We start from the raw sequence: 14,969 nt of genomic DNA, 5'->3' as shown, positions 1-14,969 counted from the left end.
AATTTTTCGAAAACTAAAAGGTTTGTTGTTAATTTGCATCTTGGTTGGTTTTGGGTTGTAGATAGTGTTAGGAGAATTTTAAGCTCTATTTTAGTGTTTTCTGAAAAAAAAAAAAAGGGAGGCACGTGTACGCGTCAACGCGCCAACATAGCCCCCATACATTTTCCAGGGACTTGTGCCAAAGTTGTGTTGGAACTGTGCCTTTAGCACAACTCCATCCCACACGTACGCGTATCTCACGCGTACGCGTCTACTTGCACTCTCTCTCTTCGCACGAAAGCGTGCATGACGCATACGCGTCGACTCTCTTTTCTGTCCACCCACGCGCACACGTCAGGAACGCATACGCATGGATGCAAAAAATCGTTAACACCCTTGACGCGCAAGCCCTAGCCAGACACGTCCATTTCCCTTCTCAACGTTCCATCTCTTCTTCTCCCTCCAAACCCAGAACCACCATAACCACTCCCAAGTCTCTTCAACCGCCACTATCAGCCACCACTCCGGCGACCAACCCACCGCCGATCATTCTCTTTTCCCCTTCTCTTCTCGTTTTTCCTCTTCTCCCTTCTCTTACCCTTCTCAACCGTTCACCTTCTCTGCCACCACCAGCACCACCGCGGTCCCTCATTGCCGCCAGTAAACTCCCTTCCATCACCACCACAACTGCCTTTCTTCTGTCCTTTCCCCTTTTTCCTTCTTTCTCAAATGTCTCCACACCCAGGGCAGAATCTGGTGCCCTCTTCTACGCTGCTCCTCTGTTCTCTGCTCTGTGCCCCTTCTTGACGCCTCATTCTCACCGTTTCGGCGCTGTTTCTGCATCAGTAGCCACTATCTCTAGTCAGCACTGTCCTCAATTTTCTTCCCTCTTCTATTCTCTACTTCTACCCTTTCAGGTTTTCCCCATGTTCTTCCCCTGTTAATTACTCTATTTTCATTTTCGTTTAATTAATTTTTCATGTTAATTTTAGTTGATAAATTTCTATTTGATTAGGTTAGTTAGAATTGCATGTGGTTAGGTAGTTTAGGATGTGGTTAGAGGATTTAGGTCTGATAATTACACCGTTCATGCTGTCTGAATAATTAACATCCATATGTTTTATTGAGTGCTTGATGATGTGGTATTGTATGATTTTCCATATTGCTGCATTGTTAATTTTGGGTGCTGCCATGTTGATTTAAGCTGTTTTGTTTTGCTTAATGCTGCCCGGAACATATGGAATCACTCTTTGTTATACATGTTTGAATTATTTTAGAATTCATATGAGTGTTTTACTGCTAATTGCCATCCGGGAACGTCCAATTTACTGCTGGAATGCTGGCAAAAATTTTTGGGAGTTTTCCTATTGTTAACTTACAACTTAGGAATTGAACTTAGCACTCTTTGAATTAAGACTCATTTGGCTTATACCAAGTTCAATTCATAAGTTACTTTGGTCAGCATTTCCATTTTTTGTATCTTGGTTCCCTTTTCATGTGCATTAACGGAATCAAGGGACTACTAGTTGGAATTCTGTGGCAATTAGGACCTTAGTTAACCAAATCACTTTGAACCTCTTAAATGTTTTAACTCATACAAGTTAGGTCCAATTTCTGTCCTTCATGATCGTTTTCAATTGTACTTTTCTAATTGACCATTGAAGTGTTTTCTAAACCTCCAAGTGGTCTAGTCTTGTTCCTTTTGAGTGAGGTTCTTCTAAGTCATAATTATTGGTGTAATTTCACTTATGTAACCATTTTTCATTGTCCAATTCACTTTAGGTTACATGAGTACACCCTAAATCTTTCAACACCAATTTTTACAAACTTAGTGACCAAAAATATTGATGATGATTAGCATCCCTTTTTTATGCTTTTATGCATTCCATATTTCATCATCAGTGTCTTGCATCATCCTCATGAATGTGAGTATGCTTGTTTTCTGTACTTTTTGAGCTTCCATTGGTTAAGTTCCATAATTGTCAAGCCATTGATTTCTAACCTAGTTTTGTAACTTTGACTTAGTTGACTCCCTAACTCTTCTTTTTAGTTTTCACATTAACTCTTTTATATTCTTTGAGGCATGATGATTATTTTTACTTAACAAACAAGCATGTTCCTATTATTACGTGATTTCTTGGATTGTGTTTTGATCAATGTCTAATTCTGTTTTGCTTGCATTCCAAGAATTCATTCCTGTGACTCACTTTATGAGAGTATCTCAATTTCTTTCTGTTGTCTGTTTTCTGTCTGCTGCCTATATCTTTGTTTTTCCACTCCTCTGCTGTGCTTAATTTTCTATATCCTGTTATTTCTATTTTTCAGGATGTCTGACAGAGGCAAGGGAAAAGCAAAGGTTACCTCCAGGAAGAGGAAGAAGTCTCAGTCTTCCATTGATTCTGCAACCTCTAGTTATTCTAAGATATACCTCTCTGACAATGATAAGGAGGATCAACTCCTGCCTTCTACCAACGCAGAGAAGTTTTCCAATCTGTACTGTGAGCTCCGCTTTTCGACTTTTTAGAAGCGAAAGCTCAACCTGGAGAAGAAGCTGGCTATCCCTTCAGATGTGAGGCAGTCTATTGAGCTTCAGATTGAGAGGTTGTGCCTGTCCTTCGTGGATAGGGAGCTGGCTAGGGTGAACGAGTCATGGGTGCGTGAGTTTTATTGTAATTTCTTTAGCCCGACCCTTGACTCGATTCACCTGAGAGGCAGACGGATTCTGATTACAGAAGCTGACATTGAGGATGCTCTCCACTGTCAGCCCAAGGCCAGTGATACAGATGCTTTTATACAGGCTAAGGTGGAGATGCACTGTCTGACCTATGACTATGAAGCCTTGAGGAGTATAGTTGCCCACCCGGATGCCCCTTGGGAGATGGATGCCAATAAAACGAATCCCAAAAGGATGCTGTTCGATTATCTGACTAGGGAGGCGAGGGTATGGCAGCAGATTCTCGCTCATTATGTTATGCCTACCACGTACTTCCGGAGACCCCGGTTGACATGCTCGTTCTGATCAGGTGCATTATGGAGGGGAAGGAGCTGTACTTCCCCGCCTGATCAGAAAGTTTATGTGGCGAGCACATGTCAGAGGCACACTCCCATTTTCCAGGTTGGTTACCGAGATGGCTCAGCGGGCCAGAGTGCCATAGCATCAGGATGATGAATCGCCACCCCCGATCCATGGAAAGGAGAGATTTATTCCGTGGGGGACCTGGGTGAACGACAAACCAGCCCCACATAGAGCCAGAGGCCGCTCAGCAGCAGCAGCAGCATCTGGGCCTTCATCTTCTTTGGCTGCAGCCGGACCTACTACACCCTTCACAGCTGTTAATCAGCCACCACAATCATCAGCACCCCAGCCGACCTACAGACTAGTTCAGCATCTTATAGAGTGCATGGATCAGAGTGAACGACACAACGAGCGACACTTTGCGTGCCTAACTCAGATGCTAGCATCACTGGTATCCATCATACCCCCTAATTCCGACACTTCCGACCATTCTGAGGAGGAGGCTAGGCTGGCAGAGGCACCTCCAGAGATTCTGGATTCTACATAGCCAGATGCAGATGTCGATCCTTCCATCTAGTCTCACTAGTAGCATCAGGGACGATGCTTCATTCTAAGTGTGGGGTGGTCGACGTCATCGGCGGAATTTATACTTTGGGTGATCATTTAAGACTCCAGCTTAGTTTACCCCCTTTTTGCATGTGAATTTGGTTTGATTGAAACTAAGGAATTTTTATCTTTCTCAATCACAACATTGCATTTAGGTAATAAACTTTGTCAAAATAATGAAATTTTCAAAGAAATTACTTAGAGAGCAACCCCCAATTGATTTGAAAAGTTTTTTGTAAAACTTGCCTGAACTACACATTATGGATCATGTTTTTGAGCTAAGAACATAAGCTTGTGAGTTTTGAGCCTTAATTGTGTGGTTACATCATATAACCACTTATTTTTCCTTTTTGTGTGCATTATTCTCTTCCTATGATTGTGATCTTTGATTTGTTTGATTCTTTATGTCCATTATTCTGTGTACACATGCATTTATATGATTGAGGCCATCATTTCATTTAGCTCACTTACCCAAAAAGCCTACCTTTTATCTTCCATTGTTAGCCAACTTTGAGCCTATGATAAATCCACTTATTCTTAATTTTAGCACACTACAAGCTTTAAAGTGAAAAACAATAAATGTCCTTTATTTGGATCTTTGATTAGCTTAGGCTAGTGTGTGTGTGTATAAGTATGGGGAAACTTGGGACATTGGTTGAGAGAAAAGGGTAGTTTTGTATTTCTATTGAAAATATTGGGAATTTGGTACATACTCATGTGTTAATTAAATGTAAAATCATATGCATTGATACTTTTGTATATACTTTATTGTAAAAAGAAAAAAATTATATATATATATATATATATATATATATATATATCAAAAGAAAAAAATATAGAAAAAGAAAAAGAAAGGCAATAAAAAGGGGACAAAATGCCCCAAAGTGAAGTTCAATAATAATCAATGCATATGAGTTGTGATCAAAAAGAGAATGCATGAGTATGTGAATAAGTGAAGAGTGGGTGGTTAGGTTAGCTTTTAAATTGTATAGGTTGCTATGTAGGTTAGGTGGGAAGTTTAAGCTGAATCAAAGATTCAAATTTCAAGTCCACTTGACCATATGCATCCTTACCTTGACCCTAGCCCCATTACAACCTATGAATAAGACCTCATGATAATTTTATGCATGCATGAAATAATTATTGATTGTTAGATGAAAAACAAATCTTGGAAAGCATGATTAGGAAAGAATTGAGTGAATCAACCCTAGACACTTGAGTGATTAGAGCGGATACACATCTGGTGAGGGTTCGATTGCTCAATTACATGTTTTCACCCATGATCATTCCTTTTCTTGAAAGTTGTTAAAGTTCTTTTCAATGATTCAATTCATTGTGGGTTGGTTTGATTGATATTGTTTTAGCCCTTATGCTTATATTGGTTTTCTTGGGAATTGATTTATTTTGACCAAGTAATTGCATCCATTTAGGTAGTTGCATGTAGGAAGATTGCATATAGTTTATTTGCATTGAATAAATGATGATACCTTTGTTTCTTTCTTGAGTTTAGCATGAGGACATTCTTGGTTTAAGTGTGGGGAGGTTAAACCCCAATTTTGTGGTTTATCTTGTGCTTAATTTGGAGGATTTTATTACCTTTTCCCACATTTATTCAATGAAATAGCATGGTTTTGTAATTCTCCCTTAATTTGTGCTTAAGTGTAAAAACATGCTTTTTAGGCCCTTAAATTGGTGATTTTAATTCACCTTAATTCCATTCGATGCCTTGATGTGTTTGTTGAGTGATTTCAGGTTCATAAGGCAAGTATTTGATGGAAGAAGTGAAGAGAAAAGCATGCAAAGTGGAGAATTCAAAAAGAAATGAGCATTTGGAGAAGTGAGAGCCACGCGCACGCGTTGCCCACGCGTACGCGTGAGTAGAGGTTTTGGCCAGCAACACGCACGCATCGTTCACGCGCATGTGTGACACTCGGCACGTGACCTACTTAAAGTGAAATCGCTGGGGGCAATTTCCGAGCTGCCCAGGCCCAAATCCAACTCATTTCTGAGGGTATTTCATGCAGAATTCAAGCTTGAGCAAAGGGGTGAGCAATTAATTGTAGTATTGGCATCATGTAGTTTAGTTTCTAGAGAGAGAAGCTCCCTCTTCTCTCTAGAATTAGGGTTCTTAGGCTTATCTCCATCTTAGATCTAGGGTTTAATTCTTGTTTTCATCTTGTTCTACCTTCAATTTCTTGTTCCTACATCTTAATTCTCTTAGTTGTAGTATTAATTCTCCTTTTATGCCCCTTTCATGTTTATGAATGCTCATGTGGATTTGGATCTCCTTTAATGCAAATTGATTTTTGATGTTCTTTCATTGTTGATTGGAGTTGTTATGATTATTTCCTTGCAATAGGTAGTTGGTAGATTTTATTCTTCCTTGCAATTTATTATGCTTTCCTTTTATGCCTTCCAAGTGTTTGACAAAATGTTTAGAAGGATGTTAGAGTAGACTTTTGAGTATTCTTGGCTTGGAAAAAGGAATTAGGCAATCTTGAGTCATGAATACCCAACTCATGTTAATGATCTAGAGTTGTTAGTTAGTATTGTTTCCATTGACTCTAATGTCTTGCTAATTCCATTAGTGAGTTGATTAGGACTTTTGGATTGAGATTAGCTAGTCTTGTTTGACGTTCTCTCAATGTGAAGATAATATTGTACCTTCTTCTATTGCTAGAGATAACGAAATGAGATAAATTCTTGTTAATTATTGTCATTAGTGACTAGGATAGAAAGCCTATATTCTCAATCTTTGCCATGAATGTCTCTCTTTATTACTTGCTTTCTTTAATTATTGTCTTTACTTTTCTTGCCATTTATTTTCTTGTCCTCTTATCAAATCAAACCCCCCCTTTGCATTTTCATAGCCAATAATAATTGACCACTTCATTACAATTCCTTGTGAGACGACCCGAGGTTTCAATACTTCGGTTAGCTTTTCATTGGGGTTTGTACTTGTGACAACTCAAATTTTTTATGTGAGAATTGTTTGTTGGTTTGGAGCTATGCTTACAACGAAGTTCTTATTTCTATACGAGAAATTCTAGACCGACACGACAAAACTCTTCACTATCAAGCCTCAAGGAATTGATCAACCTTCTTGGCAACAACCTTCCCAAATGTGCTATGAGCAAGAGCCATTCCATGATGCATACCAATCCAATGGCTATGGTGGACCTCCTTGTGATTATCAACAACCACCACCATATGCCTATGGACCCCCTCCTCAATATAGCCCTCAACCACCAAACTCACAAGCCTTATACCACCATTCACCTCCATATAACCCTAACCCATATCCACCATTCCAACCACCATATGAACCACACTTAGAGGCACTACATTTCAAACACCAATACTCCCAAGAACCACCATTTTTTCATACACCACCTCAAGACTTTTTCACCAATGCGAACCACCTTTCAACTATGACACTCTTCCTCCAAACAACGAATCCTCTCCTCCACTACCTCCTTCAATGGATGAAGCTCTCAATGCCTTTATGCTAGAACAACAAAGACATATTAGTTCTTATATCCAAAAGCAAGAGCAGAGGCAAAAGGAACAAAAGAAGCCGGAAGTCATGGTTGCCACCATGGCGAAAGCCATTGACAACATGGCCTCCCACATTACTTATACGATCAAGGCACTCCCATTGTTGAATGTGGAGAAGCAACTAAAGAGCATAGTGAGGGAGCGAACTTGAAGCTTCAAGGTGGAGAAGAGGAGTTAAAGCAAGAAGTGCAATAAGAGGATGAGGTAGAGATAATTGAACCAAGGGAAGTGGTTGAAGATTTAGGAGATTACGAGTGCAAAGAGGAATCTCAAGTTGAAGATCCTTCTTCCATGGAGTTTGAAAATGATGTTAAGGAGGATAGTGCACAACCTCCAAGGCATATTGAGAGTGAATAATTGGAAGAAATGGCACAAGCACCAAGTTCCCCTATCTATGATGATCCTGCATCAACATATGATCCTTTTGAGCTTGATGGATCTGTCCCCATTGAACTTGAAATTGATGTTGAGGTAGATTTCACTCAACCTCCTATTTATGACTTGAGTGATGGGGAAGAGCTTGAAGAGATTGGTGAAGAAGAATGTAAACTTGAGGAAGCTTGGCAAGAGGTAGAGATTGAAGAACCTTGTCAAGTGGTGGAAGCCCCTAGAAGAGGATGGACGGGAGTGGAACATGCTTTATCAAGATCATTGGAAACTCCCCCACCAAAGTTACCATCTAATCCTTCATTTGAGTGGGTAAAACGCATAACTCTTAGCTTTATTATCCCACTCGAATTTGGCTTGCTTGAAATGGATGGCCAACTTAGGGCGCTTTGTGGAATGAAGCGTAAGAGGAGGATGTTTAGTAGTTGTCGATGTAAATCTAGGCTCATTATGGTTGAAGCTTCAAGGAGTAGATGCAAAGGTTAGACTAGCGCTCAATTGAAGGGGTCTAGGAGGAGAATTTGGTGCTCCAATTAGAATTCTATGTACCCACCACCCGAATGGAACAATGATGATCAATTACAAGACGGGTATGAAAATAAGATATGGGATCCCAGATCACAACATGGATGCAAATTTTGGGAGCTCATATCTTGTGAAGAACTTCACCCAAACTTGGTGAAGTCGGTTGGAAATTCTGACAACCGTTTGAGGAGCAAGCATCCTTGGGAGTTCAAGGATGAGTACAAGCATAAACCACCTTGACAAGGAGCCTCCCAATTGTCCAACTTAAGGACTTAAACTAAAAGTGCTAGGTGGGAGACATCTTATCATGGTAAACTCTTTCCATTCTCTTGTAGATATAATCAATGGATGAATTGAGTTGCTATTTTAGGTAGTTTTTTTATTTTCTATACTCTTGTACATATTGCTTTGATTTCTAGGTTTCTTATTAGATTCATATTTTGATTAGAATAGTTGTTTTGAATTGCATTTTGCTTAAAGTGCAAGTTTTGTTTGTTTTGTCTTTGAAAATTTTTCAAAAATTAAAAGATTTTTTTTGAATTTGAATTTTGGTTGCTTTAGAATGCATATAGGTTAGAAGAGTGCGCTGTTTCTGTTTTATGTTTCAAAAAAAAAGGGGGCGCCACGCATGAGCGTGGCCGACGCACATGCGTTGTATGCGAATGTTGGAACCGTGAGCGCCATGCGTTGTACGCACATTCTTTGCATTTTAATTTTGTTTTTATAGCTTGTTCTTATTTTCTTTTCTAAGTTTCTTATTTTAATATTGGTGTTGAATTCCCCTACTCAATTGTTGAGACTTTCTTGGTTAATTTTGGTGCTTCTTGACTTGTTTGATATTGATGGGTGATAAAATTTCTAAGTCAATGCTTAACCTTTGATGATTCTTGCATCCTGTGTGTATTGATATGAACTTGCATGTCTTTCATGACCCACTCTTTCTTGTTTGAACTTGATGCTCAACATGCTCTTTATGGCATTTACTTATGCTTTGATTTTACTCTTGCATCAAGTGTTAGTTGATAAGCCATTTGCTTATATTGCTCTCTCACTTACATGTTGTAGCTACCATGTAGTTGAGAACCCTACTCTTATTTGGCATTAGCCCCCGCATATATTCAATTTGTTTTGATATCTTTGCTCGTAGGCTTATTCTTCTTCCTTTTTCTCTCCTGTTAGGCTGGCCATTGAGAGGAAAAGGAAAAGCTTCTAAATGGGGAAATAAGCAAGTCCCTCTACACAATCCTTTGAAGGAGCTCATCAATTGTAGCAACCCGTCCACCTTGCTCTTTGATGAGCGGATAATTTATACGCTTTTTGGCATTGTTTTTAGTATGTTTTTAGTATATTTTAGTTGGTTTTTATTATGTTTTTATTAGTTTTTAAATAAAAATCATATTTCTGGACTTTACTATGAGTTTGTGTGTTTTACTATGATTTCAGGTATTTTCTGGCTGAAATTGACGGAGCTGAGCAAAAATCTTATTCAGAGGCTGAAAAAGGACTGCAGATGCTGTTGGATTCTGACCTTCCTGCACTCGAAGTGGATTTTCTGGAGCTACAGAAACCCAATTGGCGCGCTCTTAATTGCGTTGGAAAGTAGACATCCTGGGCTATTCCGAAATATATAATAGTCCATACTTTGCTCGAGATTTGTTGGCCCAAACCGGCGTTCCAAGTCAGCATAGAAATTCTGGCGTCAAAACGCCAGAACTGGCATAAAAGCTGGAGTTAAACGCCCAAACTGGCACAAAAGCTGGCGTTTAACTCCAAGAAAAGCCTCTACACGTGAAAGCTTCAACGCTCAGCCCAAGCACACACCAAGTGGGCCCTGAAGTGGATTCTGCATCATTTACTCATTTCTGTAAACCCTAGGTTACTAGTTTTCTACAAATAGGACCTTTTGCTATTGTATTTGACACACTTGATCATACTTTTGATCTTGGTTCTTCTGGTTCCCTCTCTGGGGCCGAAGCCAATGATCACCATTATCACTTTTGTATTTCCAACGGTGGAGTTTCTACACACCATAGATTAAGGTGTGGAGCTATGCTGTTCCTCATGAATTAATGCAAAGTACTATTATTTTTCTATTCAACTCAAGCCTATTTCTGTTCTAAGATATCCATTCATTCTTCAACTTGATGAATGTGATGATCCGTGACACTCATCACCATTCTCACCTATGAACGCGTGCCTGACAACCACTTCCGTTCTACATGCAAACAAGCTTGAATGTGTATCTCTTGGGTTTCTAATCTAAGATTAGAACCTTCGTGGTATAGGCTAGAATCAATTGGCAGCCATTCCTGAGATCCGAAAAGTCTAAACCTTGTCTGTGGTATTCCGAGTGGGATCAGGGAAGGGATGACTGTGACGAGCTTCAAACTCGCGAGTGTTGGGCGTAGTGACAGACGTAAAAGGATCAATGGATCCTATTCCAACATGATTGAGAACCAACAGCTGATTAGCCGTGCGGTGACAGCGCATTTGGAACATTTTCACTGAGAGGACGGGAGGTAGCCATTGACAACAGTGAAACCCAACATACAGCTTGCCATGGAAAGGAGTATGAATGATTGGAAGAAGGTAATAGGAAAGCAGAGGTTCAGAAGGAACAAAGCATCTTCATACGCTTATCTGAAATTCTCACCAATGAATTACATAAGTATCTCTATCTTTATTTTATGTTTTATTCATATTTTAATTATCAATTCTCCATAACCATTTGAATCTGCCTGACTGAGATTTACAAGATGACCATAGCTTGCCTCAAACCGACAATCTCTGTGGGATCGACCCTTACTCACGTAAGGTTTTTTACTTGGACGACCCAGTGCACTTGCTGGTTAGTTGTGCGGAGTTGTGACAAAGAGTTGAGATTACAATTGCGCGTACCATGATGTTGGCGCCATTGATGATCACAATTTCGTGCACCAAGTTTTTTGCGCCATTGCCGGGGATTGTTCGAGTTTGGACAACTGACGGTTCATCTTGTTGCTCAGATTAGGTAATTTTATTTTATGTTTAAGCTTTTTACCTTTTAATTTTCGAAAAATTTCAAAAAAAAAACTTTCATTTCTATTTTGTTCTTCAGAACTTTTAAGAATGAATTCTAGAGTTTCATGATGATTTGTTGAAGTCTGGCTAGCTGAGAAGCCATGTCTAATCTTTTGGACCGAGGTTTCAACTTATCATCACAAGGGCTTTGTTGATTTCTATCAATCTTGCTATTGAACGTAATGATTTGCTAAAGCTTGGCTGGCCATTGGCCATGTCTAGTGTTTTGGACCGAAATTTTCACTGAAAGCTTGGCTGGCTAGTAAGCCATGTCTAATTCCTGGACCGGAGTTTTAGACTAACATTGCATGATTCCTGGAATTCTCATTAAGAATTTTGAAGTCCTTTTTTCTCTTTTTTTCACTTAATTTTTGAAAAAATTACAAAAAAAATTTATAAAATCTTAAAATAAAAAATATTTTATGTTTCTTGTTTGAGTCTAGTATCTAATCTTAAGTTTGGTGTCAATTGCATTCTTCTAATTTTCGAAAATTACATGCATTATGTTCTTCATTGATCGTCAAGTTGTTCTTGATGATTTCCTTACTCTGATCTTTAAATTCTCTTGTTTTGTGTCTTTTGTTGTTTCTCATATGCATTTTCAAATTGTTATAGTCCTTAGTATACAAACTTCTAAGTTTGGTGTCCTGCATGCATTATTTGTTTAATCTTAGTTTTTCAACCATGTCTTTTCAAGTCAATAATACAGAGAATTGAAGATTCAGAACATGCAGCAGAGGAATTACAGAGAAAAAGCTGGGTGTTCAAAATGCCCAGTGAGAAAGGAAAACTGGCGTTTAAACGTCAGCCAGGGTACCTGGCTGGGCGTTAAACGCCCAAAAAGGTAGCATTTTGGGCGTTAAACGCCATAATGGATGCCATTCTGGGCGTTTAACGCCAGGAGGACACTAGAAGGAAGATTTTGTTTTTAATTCAAATCTTTTTCAAATATTCATAATTTTTCAAAATCAAATCTTTTTCAAATCATATCTCTTCAATCATATCTTTTTAAAAACAATTTCTTTCCATGTGCTTGTGGCGTGCAGGTGTCAAGTGAAAACTTGAGACTGAGCGGTTAAAGTCAAGGTCCAAAGCAAAAAGAAGAGTGTGCTTAAGAACTCTGGACACCTCTAATTGGGGACTTTAGCAAAGCTGAGTCACAATCTGAAAAGGTTCACCCAGTTATGTGTCTGTGGCATTTATGTATCCGGTAGTAATACTGGAAAACAAAGTGCTTAGGGCCACGGCCAAGACTCATAAAGAAGCTGTGTTCAAGAATCTTCACACTGAACTAAGAGAATCAATAACACTATCTGAATTCTGAGTTCCTATAGATGCCAATCACTCTGAGCTTCAATGGATAAAGTGAGATGCCAAAACTGTTCAGAAGCAAAAAGCTACTAGTCCCGCTCATCTAATTAGGATCTGAGCTTCAATCAAAAACTCTGAGATATTATTGCTTCTCAACCTATTAGTCTTCTATTTTATTTGTCTAGTTGCTTGAGGACAAGCAACAGTTTAAGTTTGGTGTTGTGATGAGCGAATATTTTATACGCTTTTTGGGGATAATTTCATATAGTTTTGAGTATGTTTTAGTTAGTTTTTAGTCTATTTTTATTAGTTTTTAGGAAAAATTCATATTTCTGGACTTTACTATGAGTTTTGTGTTTTTCTGTAATTTCAGGTATTTTTCTGGCTGAAATTGAAGGAGCTGAGCAAAAATCTGATTCAGGCTGAAAAAGGACTGCTGATGCTGTTGGATTCTGACCTCCCTGCACTCAAAGTGAATTTTCTGGAGCTACAGAACTCGAAATGGCGTGCTTCCAATTGCGTTGGAAAGTAGACATCCAGGGCTTTCCAGCAATATATAATAGTCCATACTTTTCACAATAATAGACGACGTAAACTGGCGTTCAACGCCAGTTCTCTGCCCAATTCTGGCGTCCAGCGCCAGAAAAGGATCAAAAGCTGGAGTTGAACGCCCAAACTGGCATAAAAACTGGCGTTCAACTCCACAAATGGCCTCTGCACGTGAATTGCTTAAGTCTCAGCCCCAGCACACACCAAGTGGGCCCCAGAAGTGGATCTCTGCATCATCCATCATAGTTTATCCAATTTTTGTAAACCTAGGCTACTAGTTTAGTATTTAAACAACTTTTAGAGACTTATCTTGTATCTCATGACATTTCAGATCTAAACTTTGTATTCTCTGATGGCATGAGTCTCTAAACCCCATTGTTGGGGGTGAGGAGCTCTGCTGTGTCTCGATGAATTAATGCAAGTATTTCTGTTTTCCATTCAAACACGCTTGTTCCTATCTAAGATGTTCATTCGCGCTTAACTGTGATGGAGGTGATGATCTGTGACACTCATCACCTTCCTCAAATCATGAACGTGTGCCTGACAACCACCTCCGTTCTATATACGATTGAATGAGGATCTCTTAGATTCCTTAATCAGAATCTCCGTGGTATAAGCTAGAACTGATGGCGGCATTCATGAGAATCCGGAAAGTCTAAACCTTGTCTGTGGTATTCCGAGTAGGATTCAAAGATTGAATGACTGTGACGAGCTTCAAACTCCTGAAGGCTGGGCGTTAGTGACAGACGCAAAAGGATAATAAATCCTATTCCAACCGGATCGAGAACCAACCGGTGATTAGCCGTGCTGTGACAGAGCGCGTGAGCGTAGTTTTCACTGGAAGGATGGAAGGTAGCCATTGACAACGGTGATCCACCAACACACAGCTTGCCATAGGAGGACGTGCGTGCGTGAATCAGAAGACAGAGGAAAGCAGAGATTCAGAAGACAAAGCATCTCCAAAACTCCAACATATTCTCCATTACTGCACAACAAGTAACCTTTAATTTATGCTTTCTTGGTTATTCGCAATTCAACTGATAAACATAATTGACTTCCTAACTAAGATTTACAAGATAACCATAGATTGCTTCAAACCAACAATCTCCGTGGGATTCGACCCTTACTCACGTGAGGTATTACTTGGACGACCCAGTGCACTTGCTGGTTAGTGGTACGCGTTGTGAAAAGTGTGATTCACAATTCGTGCACCAAAGAGAAAGCTAAAAGAAGCTAAAGTACAACTCTCTATAGAGGACCTAACAGAAACTTTCAAACAAGAAGAAGCCATGGCAGCCGAAAACAACAACAATTGCAAGTTTCATGGACTTCCATTGGAAGATCCTCATCAGTTCGTAGCTGAATTCTTGCAAATCTGTGACACTGTCAAGACCAATGGGGTTGATCCCGAGGTCTACAAGCTTATGCTCTTTCCCTTTGCTGTAAGAGACAGAACTAGAACATGGTTAGATTCACAACCTAAAGAAAGCCTGAACTCTTGGGAAAAGCTAGTCAATGCCTTCTTGGCAAAGTTCTTTCCACCTCAAAAATTGAGCAAGCTTAGAGTGGAAGTCCAAACCTTCAGACAGAAGGAAGGTGAATCCCTCTATGAAGCTTGGGAAAGATACAAGCAATTAATCAGAATGTGTCCTTCTGACATGCTTTCGGAATGGAGCATCATAGGTATCTTCTATGATGGTTTGTCTGAACTGTCCAAAATGTCATTGGACAGCTCTGCTGGAGGATCTCTTCATCTGAAGAAGATGCCTACAGAAGCTCAGGAACTCATTGAAATGGTTGTAAATAACCAATTCATGTACACCTCTGAAAGGAATCCTGTGAATAATGGGACAAGTCAGAAGAAAGGAGTTCTTGAGATTGATACTCTGAATGCCATATTGGCTCAGAACAAAATATTGACTCAGCAAGTCAATATGATTTCTCAGATCTGTCTGGAATGCAAGCAGCAACAGTCAGT

At 39.4% G+C, this 14,969-nt stretch overlaps 1 non-coding gene and 1 pseudogene across 1 annotated transcript; one reads left to right on the top strand and one right to left on the bottom strand.

Moving 5' to 3' along the window:
* The first annotated feature begins 353 nt into the window (after positions 1–353).
* LOC148553649 (uncharacterized) lies at positions 354–3,542 on the top strand (annotated as a pseudogene).
* An 11,005-nt stretch (positions 3,543–14,547) lies between these two features.
* LOC148553648 (small nucleolar RNA R71) lies at positions 14,548–14,655 on the bottom strand. Its single transcript, XR_015893405.1, has one exon. It is a non-coding gene; the product is annotated as a small nucleolar RNA R71 (small nucleolar RNA).
* Positions 14,656–14,969: the final 314 nt, after the last annotated feature.

The sequence above is a fragment of the Arachis ipaensis genome, chromosome B7 (assembly GCF_059453495.1).
Source record: "Arachis ipaensis isolate K30076 ecotype BB chromosome B7, ASM5945349v1, whole genome shotgun sequence".
NCBI lineage: Eukaryota > Viridiplantae > Streptophyta > Magnoliopsida > Fabales > Fabaceae > Arachis > Arachis ipaensis.
Note: the sequence above shows the minus strand (reverse complement) of the source record. Positions and strands in the feature narration are given on the sequence as shown.